The sequence below is a fragment of the Melozone crissalis genome, unplaced genomic scaffold, assembly GCF_028551555.1.
Source record: "Melozone crissalis strain CALT ecotype California unplaced genomic scaffold, PUWL_Pcris_2 ptg000042l_1, whole genome shotgun sequence".
In the NCBI taxonomy this organism is placed as follows: Eukaryota; Metazoa; Chordata; class Aves; order Passeriformes; family Passerellidae; genus Melozone; species Melozone crissalis.
Genome location: NW_026535820.1, coordinates 7,042,660 through 7,055,783, shown reverse-complemented (window position 1 = coordinate 7,055,783; position 13,124 = coordinate 7,042,660). Strand labels below are relative to the sequence as shown.

Here is a 13,124-nt window from a genome sequence, read left to right as displayed (position 1 = left end):
TTAAAGCTACTTTGGCCAAATGCATAGGAGCAAGTTGCAAATATTATACAGAAAGGGAAATATACAACAGATTTTGGGAAGCTAAGGAACCCTGAAGTTAACACACTGGAGAACTGACATTAAACAGCTTACATATTTCAAGCTTTTAACAAATCATATATGAGACCAGTATGCTACAAATCAGACTGAAGCGTTGCTTATGTGCAAACTGATCCCAACGCAGCAAGGCAGCAGTTATCAGCCAGGTTTTTCCCAAGAGGACTTTTCTGAATCAATTCATTAACAGTCATCCTAAACCTTGAGGAACTCATCTACTTTTTGGACTACTTACCTCCTTGTACACTTTTTTTTGCCCTACCAGCCTACCTTAGTCTACCTTACCCCTGCATCAGGAAGAACATTATTTCTGATATTCATCTTAGACAGTATGGCAAAGTTTTGCTGTGCTATTCTTTAAAGGTCATATAATCTATATTGTAGCTATGCAAAACCTGAAAACTCACAATTTATTTCTCTCTGCAAAAGGACACTTAGTTTTTTAGCAAGACGCTGCCTAATTGTTTAGACAGAGAAGCACTGACTTTGTAAGTAACTGCACTCAATAGAAGCAGGTCCCCAGGTGATTTAAATCACAGTTATCTCACTGAAGTCAGCACACTCAGTGCTGCCAAGTTAAAACGACTGAAGACATGAGGCAAAATCTGCTCCTTACTTTAACAGCACATCTGGGCCTAAAGTCAACGTTTCCAACACCAAAATGTCAAAGAGACATCTGTAGTTTTTCAAATGCTGATTGATCTTTAGATCCAAGCTACTCAGTCTAGGTCTACACTGTGAACTTTACAATCCCAAAATAAGCCTATCTATGTGGTTTAGACTGGTTCAGAGACAGGCAAGAGCTGAGGGGGAAAGTTCTGGATCGCAGTTCTGAGAGCTTGACTTTACCTGAATTCTGCTGCTGGCCTCCAGCTCTGTGCTGGATCTCATCACCAGCTCCTGTAATTCCCATGGAGCTGGGAACATTTCATCTTTACCCCTCTACATGCTCGAGGCCAAAGCTTTGCTCATGTCCCACTTACGTGCTATTCTGAGAGTGGCAGAAGTGGTGATTGCATGTGAACTCAGCAAAAGAGTGAATTCTCTACATCAAGATTAAAAATGGCAAAATTGGACCCTTCTCATTAAATAAATCATATGAACAATCAATTTGCATATGTTTTGCATTCTTGGGCATAAATTTTTAAATATTTTAAAGGTTCAGGAAACCTGGGAGGATTTAAAACATGAATCCCTCTGAACTGTGATCTAAGAGTTACTTGTCCCTTAAGAATAATGATTTACTGGGTCTAAGCAGTTTTAGCATTATTATTTTTTAACCTACTGGGGCTTTCAATACAGTTACTTTCAAAGGAAATAAAACCAAATGGTAATTGTAGATTAGAGAAAAAGAATGAACTCCCAATTAATTATTAAAATTGACTGTTAATTTTAGAAACTCGCAGCAAATTGTTCGCAAAAGAAAATTTAAAGCTACAAGAACATCCAATCTATATTATTTCTTAAATTCCCTGTTCACAAGAGGTAAAAAACATTTTAAATATTGGAGAAATCACATAGAGACAGTGAATGACACCAGGTATATACTGAATTGCATCAAGGATCTATTCCCCTTCTTATATCAGAAAATCACAGAATGAGTAAGGTTGGAAGAGACGGCTAGAGGGGTTAATTGGTCCAACATCCCTGCTTAAGGAATATGCATGCACATACACTAAACCTACAAAATGCTGAAGATCAATATGTGTCTGTGATACAAAGATATATACCTCTGCTTCAGTGTTAAGGCAGAGTGCAACCAGATTTCCACTTATTTGGAATATTTTTTTTTAGGGTTAAAAAATTCATTCCTTATGGTGATGAATTAAAATGTTTCAATGGTTTTGGGCTTTGTATGAATGAGAGAGTAATATCAGTAATATCAGAGAGGCATAAATGTTCAGACCAGCCCCTAGTTTCATGACACATCTTGGGAATCAAAAATGCTGCAAGATTGTGTGTCTAGTCAAACTGTGTTAAGACAGAATATTTTACTGCAAATAGAGTAGAAACTATTTATCATGCCTAGACTATGGAGCAATCAGCTACTCTGACCTTCCATGATTTCCTTAGGAAAGGTACTTGGATCCTTTTGACTGGTGGTGAAAATAAACATTTCCTTTTCAAGTTGGTTACCTCCCTGTTTTTTGGTTTTCTTTTTTTTTTTTAACAGAGTATCAGTATGTTTGGCAGTAGGGAAGGTCAGTTTAGAATAAATTTCATATCAAAATTCTGTTTTACTTTCAGAAAAGGCTGCATAAAATATCCTCCCCTTCAAAACTGATCTATTTCCTCCATGTGTGCAGTCAGTTCTGATGCCTTCAGTGACAAACTGTGATAACCAGCACATTTTTCTCCCCTTAGCTGTGTATATTCTACTGTAATTGAGAAAGGGCTGCAGCTCCTGTCTGAGCACACCAGCAAGGGAATTCTTAATGTCCCAGACATACCTTTATGAAACTCAAAGTTTTATACCTTCAACACTGTTTTTTGTTTTTGTTTTTTTTTTTTTTTTCTGAGATTGTAATGTCAGATGAGGTGTAATGACTGGGACAATGCAAAGAATGATATGACCTGGAGCATGGTCTCAGAGTACAGAGTAGATTTTGTACAAAAAAAGTGATGAAGAAGTGATAAAGTGGTGATGAGAAAGAAACCTAAGAATATTTGCACTGGGATCAATATAAGGCCCTGCTGTAATATGTTCAGAGATCTGCTTCTATCATAGCATTGTGGTACATGTCAATCATCCAGGGCCTCAGCAGGCACTGGTCACTTAACAGCAACAGTAAGGGAGGGAAAAAACGCATCAATTAAACGGAATAAAAATATTAAATCCCCAAATATTAAGCATACATCCAATTTGGCAACTCATTTGACTGCCTAAGGCAGTTGGTTTATAGAGTCATGTTCATTCCACTTAATATTATTAACAATTCCCAGGGAAGTACATCATAGTTACAGTAGCTAGTGCATTAATCTTTATCATATGTGCAAGAGTGGAAGCTTAGAACAGGATTATGAAAACAGAGTGCTTATTCTTTTATCTCCATACTGATCTCTATGCAGAAAATAAGGATCTAATGAGACTACTTACTAACTGAGTATTAACTTCCCTGGGGCTAGAACTGCTTTTCCATCAAGTGCTGGGACAAATGCTCTTGCGAGAGTTTTGAGCTCTCGGCCTTTGAGCTTCTGCTTCTTCTCTTCCAGTCAATGTGGTTGGGTCATAGGATGCAAAAAACTCATATTCCAGTTTTACACATGCTGTGGGCTAAATTCATGGTTCTGCATGGAAATAATCCTAAAAGCACAAGTCAACATCCCTGCAGATTCTTTTTGCCTTTGCTCATTAATAGGGGGTGTTTCCTCTAAAAAGCAAGTGATTCTGGATGTGTACTCTTTGGAAAAGAGCAAAACCACTGGATCTTCCCCTTTTAAGGGAAAGCAAAGATGAAAGGAATCCAATTGTGTTCACATTCTCAAAGTCTACTTTGTATGTCAGAATATAAGAGGAGCCAGTACTGGGTCAGATCAAAGGTGCATCTAGCCCAGTGTCTACCTGCAGCAGTGATCATCACTGGATGGTTAAGGTAAAGAAAAAGAGCAGGGCAGAGATATAATCATCTGTTCCCAAATATTACTCCAGCCTTCAGTAATTTGTGGAACAGGGTTTTCTTGAGCCACAGGCCATGACTTCATGTTTAAAGAGTCTTAATGGATTTTTCTTCCACAGATATGTCCTACAATTTTCTGAAGTGTGAATTTCTGTGGAAATGAATTCCACAGTTTCACTCAATATTTTGTGAAGAAGTATGTCCTTTTGTTTGAATCAAAGCTAGACCCTAGTGGGTTTCATTTCTCCTACTCCTAAAACTGGAAATGATACTGAGATATTGTTCAGGTTTATCTTCCTCACAGTGCTCTTTATTAAGAAATACTATGAATGATGAAAACACCTCACACTAATATTTTATCTACACTTACTCCTCTCCTTTTTTTTTCCATGCTGAAGAATCCTACTTTATTTAGCCATTTCCTATGCAGAATTTGGTCTTTATAATTTACCACCTAGTTCTTCTCTGCACAAGTTCCTTCAGTAATTGAGGCAGGAAACGTGTCCAAAGCAGAGACCAAGAAAATCAGTTGACTTTAATCCACCAGTTCCCAGGAATTATACTCCACAATGCACAGCCATAACAAAAGAAGACATTTACTTTGCTGGTACATTTAATATTATTTTGATATTGATAGGAACAGATGGATGTGAATTTGGTCATTGCATCACCCAAAGTCTTCCAAGTACAGTTTAATATAGGTCTTATGAGGCTTGAACAGAAAGTGATTTTAGAACCTAATTTAATGACAGAAGTTCCCTTCTCCTGTTCTTTCCACACCATCAGCTAAAGCTTACACATTCCTCTAATGAAAGTTTGTGAAGTAGGTAGATGGCCTAATCAAAGGGCATTATGGAAGGACATTCTAGAAATGTAAAAGTATTCTAGGAGACACTGTGAGAATTCAAGGAGGACAAATTTATACTGAAAACTCAGGCACTATGTTGCTGGGGAAATTCCTGAACCTGAAATACTTGGAAGAGGGGCTGAGAGAGTTCAGGGATGAAGCTTGTCCTGTTTTTTACATTCCTCACTAAACGTTTCCTGTGCGTGCTGTCGATGGCAGTCCCTGCAGTCTGACCCAGAGAAACTTCTCTTCTAAACCCAGGCTGCCATGTTCATTAAGGCAGCCCACGGACAGCGCACGGCCCATTACGATCACCTTTCCATGGCTGCTGTGTATGCCGCAGGAGGCTGCGCTCTGCCCGACTTTGGCTGGGGAAGAGGCGATGCTGGCAAACAGGCGGTGGAGCCAATGCCGCTGGGTGGGAGCCCGCCGAGCTGAGCCCTCCCGGCCTCCAGCAGCCCCTTCCCACCCCTCCCGCGGCGGCGCGGGGCTCCCAGCCCGCATCCAGCATCCCGCATCCCGGGTGCCGGCAGCGCCGGGAGGCAGCGGGCGGGCGGCAGGACCCAGGGGGACGGCAGTGGAAGGACCCAGGCTTTGGCGCACACGCCTCCTACCAAAAAAAAAAAAAAAAAAAAAAAAAAAAAAAAAAAAAAAAAAAAAAAAAAAAAAAAAAAAAAAAAAAAAAAAAAATTTCACAGCCCCGTGGAGCTGGCGCTCGCTCATTCAGTTTTCTAGAGAGATCTGAGCCGGAACCCGGGAGCCCAGGAGATCTTTCTCGCCCACACAGCTCAGCAGCAAGGACATCTACAGGGGGGAAAAGCCCACCCCACGCAGCCCCCCGCCGCCCCACGGCAGCTGCCGGCGCTGTGCAGGTATTTGGATTCGCCTTCTCTCGGGTTGCGCAGGGCGGCTCTCGGCGCTCCCCCCGCCCCGCCGGGCCCGGGATGCGGCGTTTCAGCACCGCGGGGCGGACAGCTCCGGTCCCGGCCGCTCCGGCCCGGCCTCGGCTCCTGCTCTGCTCCCCCTGCCCGGCTCCCTGCCCTGCTCCCTGTCTGCTCCCTGCCCTGCTCCCTGTCTGCTCCCTGCCCGCTCCCCCTGCCTGCTCCCCCTGCCTGCCCGCCCTGCTCCCTGCCTGCCCTGCTCCCTCCTGCCCCCTTCTCCTGCCCTGCTCTCCCCTGCCTCCTCCTGACTACCCTGCTCCCCCCCGCCTGCTATGCCTATTCCCTGTCCTGCTCCATGTCTCCTGCCAGCCCTATTCCCTCCTGTCTCCTGCCTCCTTCCAGCCAAGCTCTCTGCCTGCTGCCTGCCCCACTCCTTGCCTGCACCGCCTGCTGCCTCCTTCCCACTGCCTGCCCAGCCTGCTTCCCGTCCTGCTACTCCTGTTCCCTGCCTCCTGCCAGCGCTGGCTGCTGACTCCTGCCTGTCCAGCTCCCTGACTGCCCTACCTCCTGCCTCCCAACATGCCTCTCCTGTCTGCCAAGCGACCTCTCCGGTATCTGCATCCCTGCTGCCTGCCTGCTCTTTGCCCTGACTGCTTCTTTCTGCTGCTCATTGCATTCCCTGTCTCTATGTTCCCTGCCTCCACTGCTTGCCTCATGCCTGCCCTGACTCCCTACTCTCTGCCTCCTCTGCCTCTTACTTGACCTGCTCCCTCCCTGTCTCCTTATCTTGTTCCCTGCCTCTCTTCTTTGCCCTGCTGCTTCTACTTCCCTTACCTCCCCTCCCTCCTCTGCTTCACCTGTCTCCCTTGCCTCTCCTTGCCCTGCTTGCTGCTTCCTGCCTCCTATATATCCTGCCTCTTCTTCCTCCAGTTGTCCTTGCCCTGCTTCTCTGATTCTTTTCTCTCTGCCTTCCTCCGTTCTGCCTTCCCTGTCTGCTCTCCTCCCTGCCCCACTCCCTTGTCTCCTTTCCTCCCTGCCCCTGTTTCCCCACATTCCTCAATTTCCTGCCCTTTCTTCTCCTCCTGTCTTCTTTCTCCATCACCAGTCTCCATCCTTCCTGCAAGGGGGCATGGCACTATAAAAATCAACTCAGCAGCCCAGATGCTGGGCAAGGAAGGAAAAGAGCACAGGCTGGAAGGGAAAGTCCAGATGCAATTTGAGACCCAGGAGAGATGAGAGGCATGAAGAGGAAAGGGCTAAAACTGGAAGCTTAGTTAATGAAGTGAGAGCTACAGCCAGGGGTTGACATAGGGGAGCTTGTCAAAGAGCACCAGATACCTGTTTGCTCCTCAGCACATTGATGCCTGTTTTGATCAGTTGCTCTCATTCCAAAGAGAGAGGAGAGATTAAAGGGAGGGGGGAATGTGCCAGGTCAGTCAATGGTATTGCTTTCCTGGTGGTAAACAGTGATGGGTGCAGGGAAGAAGTGAGGTGAATCACGTCTAGCATGTGGGTCCTTTGCTGCAGGAAGTCAAGAATTAAGTTTTGGTCTCTGCAAGAAGTGAGTGTGTTCATACAGAAAATAAATGTAAAGCAAATAACAGCTGGAGAAACACCATGCATGCTACTGGCCTGACTTTAATTCTGTTTGCAATGGTTTAATCCTGAGAGGGTGAGGAAGGTCATAGCAGAAAGGGAGTTTCCCCTTTTCAAAATACTGATTCCTCAATTTTAACAAGCTCTGTGAATAATTAAGTTAAGGAGCAGATGGCTACATCATGTCCATCACTAAATAGTGACAGGATTATATTTGGAAGAAAAAATTAAATTACAGAAAGTCTGCTTTCATGTGCTGTCTGAGTAATCAGATGATAACATAGATTATCTCCAGTACTAAAAGTTAATACAATGCCGACATTTACATGAGCTATTATGTAACAGTATTATGCCATGCACTGCATAGCCAAAGTACTGGTTTAATTTTTCCTCTAATAAGTCAGATAGCCTTGTAGAGCTTTTCCTAATTGTAGTCTGTATCCTACCTTGAAGTTTACAGGGCCAGCTTGTGCTGTATCTGTGCTGATGATTTTAAGAATTCTGTTGACTCATCTACCTCTAAAAACTATTGAGTATTTTCTAAAAAATAGACTTTTGTAAGGCAAACACAAAACAATGAAAGATACTGCCACCTTTTCAAGAAAACCTTCTTAATTTATTATATCACAATTATAACTTAAAATCTGTTGCAGAGACAGGATATTCGGAGTAGCACTGAGTGCTGCTGAGTAGTAGAGTAAGCAGTGCAGCTGAATTCAGCAGTGGAGGAACTGCAGAATCCATGCCATAGCACTGGGTCATGATTCCTTAAACTCTACGTGCCTTGAACACAGACGTCATTTCACTGAAATATGTAACAGCAGCCTCCTCATCTTCCAAAAAAAGGCCCATGTCAGTTGAAATAGTAATGATCAGCCTCATAAAAGGATGGAGAATATTTCTTTCAAAAAGATGTAAACTCATGCAGTTGTTAACTTAAGCATGCAATTATTGAAGCCATTGTGCTATTGCTTAGCAAGTGAGTTTTATTTTCTCTCACAGCCTTGTACTGTAGTGTCTCTCTGGCATGGACACAAACCAGATGTGACAATTGGGTGCTACTAGTTAAACAAAACAAAACAAGAATAAAAGGAAGCAGCATTAGTCTCTTATAGAGTGGAAAAACTGAACAGAAGTTCACATGGTTTTCATCAGAAGAGTTGTAATTCCTTTCCCTCTTGATCTAATCCTGTTCCATTGGTTTAATTTGAGAATTTCCAAATACTTTAGTGGAAATTTGGTTTGCTTTGTTTGTTTTTTTTTCTTCAGTAATATTTATAGAAATAAACCCCTTGAAATACAATATGTTTCTATACTGAGAAAACAAGCCCACATAGTATTATAAAGTTATATAAGCTTTGTTTCTACAACTTTAGGAGAAATTTCTATGTGCTTTCTGTTTGTGTTGAGACTTCAGTAGAAATGAGAGAAAAAAACCCCAGAAGGACTCCATTAATTCCTGGGGGCAGAAATCCCTTTCCCCCTTTCCCCCTTTCCCCCTTTCCCCCTTTCCCCCTTTCCCCCTCTCCCCCTCTCCCCCTCTTCCCTTCCCTTCCCTTCCCTTCCCTTCCCTTCCCTTCCCTTCCCTTCCCTTCCCTTCCCTTCCCTTCCCTTCCCTTCCCTTCCCTCCCACAGTGATATGCCACAGATGCTTTTCTCTGGCATGACATATATAGCAAACAGAAGTCAACAGTAATATATCACCATTGCATTTCATTTTTTTTGAAAGAACATAATTTTCCAAAGCATGGAGCAAAAGAAGTGCAAAATTAGATAAGCCTCATGTTATTAAACATGCCATACTGAATATCTTGTTAATATGTTTTGTTCTTTCTTCTGTATATCTTCATGCAGATGTTGTAACACAGCTCCTACAGCATTTAGGCATTTTTGGACACCAATGTTATGATTGTGTGCTGTCAGATTTCTACATATAGCTTCTTTATGAGGCTTGGGAGTCAGAATTATCCTTTGCATGCTGTTAATTTCTGCTGCAAGATGTTTCTGCATTATTGGAGGAACTGACCTCTGTCCCATAGTGGCCAGGGTGCATTTGCTTGGTGATGCTTGCACTGTGACTGACATGGAAGTTCCTCATAAACTGCTGCTTCTTTGGCATGCCACAGGTCAGGCCATATGTTCCCATAGGGATTTGCAGATTATCTGTGATTGGTGAATACATGCAACTTAAAAACTATGATTCGAAAAAAATTTAGCCAAATTCTTGAGGTTAATGCTGTTATATTTAACTTTTTTATTTCTGTATAGTATAAGTTCCCCTCCTTGACATGTGGTCCAATTCCTTAATATTCAGGTAATTAATAAGTTTTGCACATTTTAGGTCAGAAGACAAGGGGGCAGTTTTTTAATTTTACATTTGCTAGACAACCTTGCCTGTCTCTCCTCCTGCCTAGCAGCTTGTAAGAATAGCAGGACAGCTTCAGGTTGGTGCTGCAGACATGCCTGCCCTACATACTGTGCAGAGAGCAGAGAAGATCAGTTGAGTTTCTGCCATGTTTTGTGCTGTGCCATGGCTAAATTGGCACACTGGACATTTAGATGCAGCCTGAGGACAATCTGTAAGTAACTCAAACTAGAAAAAAGATTGTAGAATGAGTAGGAAGTCATGATGTGCTGTTTTTACTGAACTGAAGGAAATGTTAGTTTTTGTACCTGAGCTGAGAGATTCTACCCTGGGAAAATGTGAGAAACCATCAAATTCCCCACACAGCTGTTACAGTCACAAACATTCTCTATTTTCATAATGACAAGAAGGAACAAATCCCTCGTGAAGGTTTACAGGAGCACCAGTACTTGGAGCAGAAAGCCTTACAATATTTAACTCATTAATGTTCACTGGGAGAATCTGGTCCCTTGGGAAAGACTGCAGAGAAGTAGTGGTGAGGCCACAGTTGGAGTATTGGATCCTCTTCTGGGCTCCTCAGTACAAGGGAGACAAGAACATATAAAAGAAAGTCTGACAAAGGGTCCAGGGGATGATGAGGAAAGATTCCCTGGATGTTACCATGTAGGCTTATGGCTCAGGAGGGATATGATCTGCTCCCAGCTGTGGGAAATGTGTCCTCTGGGATCTCAGACACATCACTCAGGGCTGTGCTTCTCCCCACAGTCTGTGGAAGATGCCAGGGTCTCGCAGCCAAGGATGAAAGTGAGGCAGTTTTGCTCATTGCTCTTTTGAAATTGCTTCAATTGAAATTGAAATTGCTTCATGGAACTGGGGTAGGTTCCTTTCTAGGTCTGACTACTCCACTTCCAGTGCAGGTTTCTACTAAGGCACCACAAGGCCACAAAGGGCCATAGGAGCCATTCCTATAGGTATAGGTATGGATTCATCCTCTCCTGTCCTTATGGAGCAACCCCTGCTAAACAGAACATAGTCCTAAGAGATTTTCCAGAATTAACATCAAAATATTTTTCAAAAAGAAATTTAATGAGATGACACCCACGCTCTGAGATAAAATCATTCTATATTACCATTTTCCCTCCCTCCCTGCCCACTCCCTTCCTTTCTGGCATGATTTCAGCAGCTAATATCTGTATAAATGCTAGGAGTTAGGAATTATATAATGAGCCAAATCCTAGCACTGATGCCTCTTAATACCAGGTGAGAATGAAATGTTAGTGTCTTCTCAATTTAAAAATTGTGGTAATGAAATTTCACACGGCAGATAGCATTAGACTGGATGGAAAACATTTGGTAGATTGAGAGACAGCTAAAATCTTTCTGGAACTGAATTGGAAAGGGAAGGGCCAAATAGACATGAGGTGTTTAAAGAAGCAAGTGGTGTTGCAGGGGCTGGTAAGTGGGCAGGAACAAAATGATCCAGACAATTGCCATCATCACTGCAGGCAGATTTTGACCAATTTTCCAGGGCATGCAGTGCAAACAGGGATTGAATGCTGACCCAGAAACTGTCTCTGAAGGGAGAGCAGTAAGGCATGTTAAAATCTTTGCATGAAAAGTGGAAAATCATATTTTTCCACAGTATACTTTTTCCAAAGTATACTGTGGAAAAATATGATTTTCATTTTAGTTTGTATAGTAAATATTACTACCATTTTATTATTAACTTTTTCTTTTGAGGATTATGCAAAAAATGTAAGCTGCTTGTCTGAAAATTGTATCCCACTTGCAGTATGTTACTCATGCTGAACACTCACTGTCCCTTGTCATTCCCTTGCTGGGACTGAAAATGAATCAGCCAAAACTGTATGTGACACCACAATTTTGGTGAAAATCTCCCTCCTTGTTTTGATTTTAGTATGTTGTGGTTCAAAACTCTATAATTTTTTTTCATTTAAGGCTGAATTTTCTTCCTTTGGAGGGATGAATTATTATAAGTGGCTGTGAAAAGACATTAGAAGAGCACATAGTCCCCTGGGAACAAAGAGTCACAAGATAGGAAAACAGCTGTTGAGACTATAACCCATTTTAATGTGCCAATACACAGCAACAATATTCAAAATAGGAAAAGAAGGCCAGTATCTTTATTCAGAAGAAAAAAACAACCCTGCACCAAACTGAACAAAGATGTAAACATCTAAAAAATTGGCAGATGGATCAGAGCTGTACACAACACTGGAAGAGAAGGAGAAATTGCCATGTGTGGGAGGAGGTGAAAATGGAGATGAAGCTTCTGTTATATCTTGGGAATCAGAATAAATCAGAACCATTTGAGAAAGTGCAGTGACAGTTAAACTGGGTAGTTATGGAACACTAAATTTATTGTCAAGGTTAGCAGTGGGAGAACCACATCATTCACTGATGTATATCAGGCATATCAGGCTCCTTGATGGCAATGGTGCTAGTGTGGGTTGCAAACTTCATGATTTCCCTACGATTCTGAGAGTGACAAAATTGTTCATACATATTTTAGATTATTTTGCAATATATAACTTCCCACCAATAAAGTATTTTAGTGCAGTCTGTTCCAGGTGATAGTCAGGATAATCTATAGATAACTGTAATCCATGGTAATAGCTCAGCTCACTATCAGAAAACTCTGAAATGCATTTAAAAATGGATCTGCTGATAGAATGAGTATTGGCAAGTTGTTTTTTGACAACATCTGACAAGAAAGAACTGTATCTCCCTCACCTTGGGATAATCCTGAGCATTTAAATTAGTTAAAAACAGTAGGAGACTTTAATGAAAACAAGCAGAATCATTTTTTACATTAAATAGCTGGGGAACCAATAAAAAAGACCAGACTTTGTTTCCTTGGAGCAGAGGAATATCCTTCCTTCTGGAGCAGACTGCATTTGACCTTTCAAGAATTTGCCTTATTGCCAAAGAAGCATCTTGGCGGAGGTGGGAGACAGAAAAGTAGCAGAGGAAGGGACAGTTTTACTCCCATAAACTCCTAGAACATGAATGAACCACTGGGAATTGTGTGTCTGTGTGTCATTGTTGTCTGCTGCTAATCCTTGGGTGCTTTAGAACCAGACCCAGAGAAGGGCCACAAAAATGATCAGAGAGCTGGAGCACCTCTCTTGTGAAGACAGGCTGAGAGTTGGGGTGGTTGAGCCTGGAGAAGAGAAAGTTCCAGGCAGACCTTACAGCAGCTGTCCAGTACCTAAAGGGGAACTGCAAGAGAGATGGTCACAGACTTTTTACTAGGGCCTGTAGTAACTGGGCAAGGGCTAACATTCTTAAACTGAAAGAGGACAGATTCCGATTGGATATAAAGAGGAAGTATTTTATTGTGATGAGGGTGGTGAATCTCTGAAACGAGTTTCCCAGAGAAGTTGTGAATGCTCAAACATTGGAAGTGTTCAAGGCCAGGTGGAAAGGAGCTTTGAAAAACTTGATCCAGTGAAAGATATCCCTGCCCACAACAGGGAGGTTGGACCAGCTGACCTTCAAAGATCCTCTCCAAACGAAAACGTTCTGTGATTCCACAATTTTGTGATTCTAAGCCACAGGAACGCTAAAGGTGTTGTAATTCATACTGGTCCTAAGCCAGAGCTGATGCAGACCCCAGACAAGCTTCTTGCTTCCAGATCTCTGCTTAACACTCTTGGGAGCAAAGAGTTTCCATACTCTACACTTGCTGTTAAAACCAG

At 42.3% G+C, this 13,124-nt stretch overlaps 1 protein-coding gene across 1 annotated transcript in view; it reads left to right on the top strand.

The window, feature by feature from the left end:
- The first annotated feature begins 5,253 nt into the window (after nt 1–5,253).
- Nucleotides 5,254–13,124, top strand: part of CLVS1 (clavesin 1) — a 97,166-nt gene continuing 89,295 nt past the window's right edge. Inside the window, exon 1 of the mRNA XM_054284752.1 lies at nt 5,254–5,432. The gene's annotated coding sequence lies outside the window, so the exon portion shown is untranslated. The remainder of the gene's footprint in view (nt 5,433–13,124) is intronic.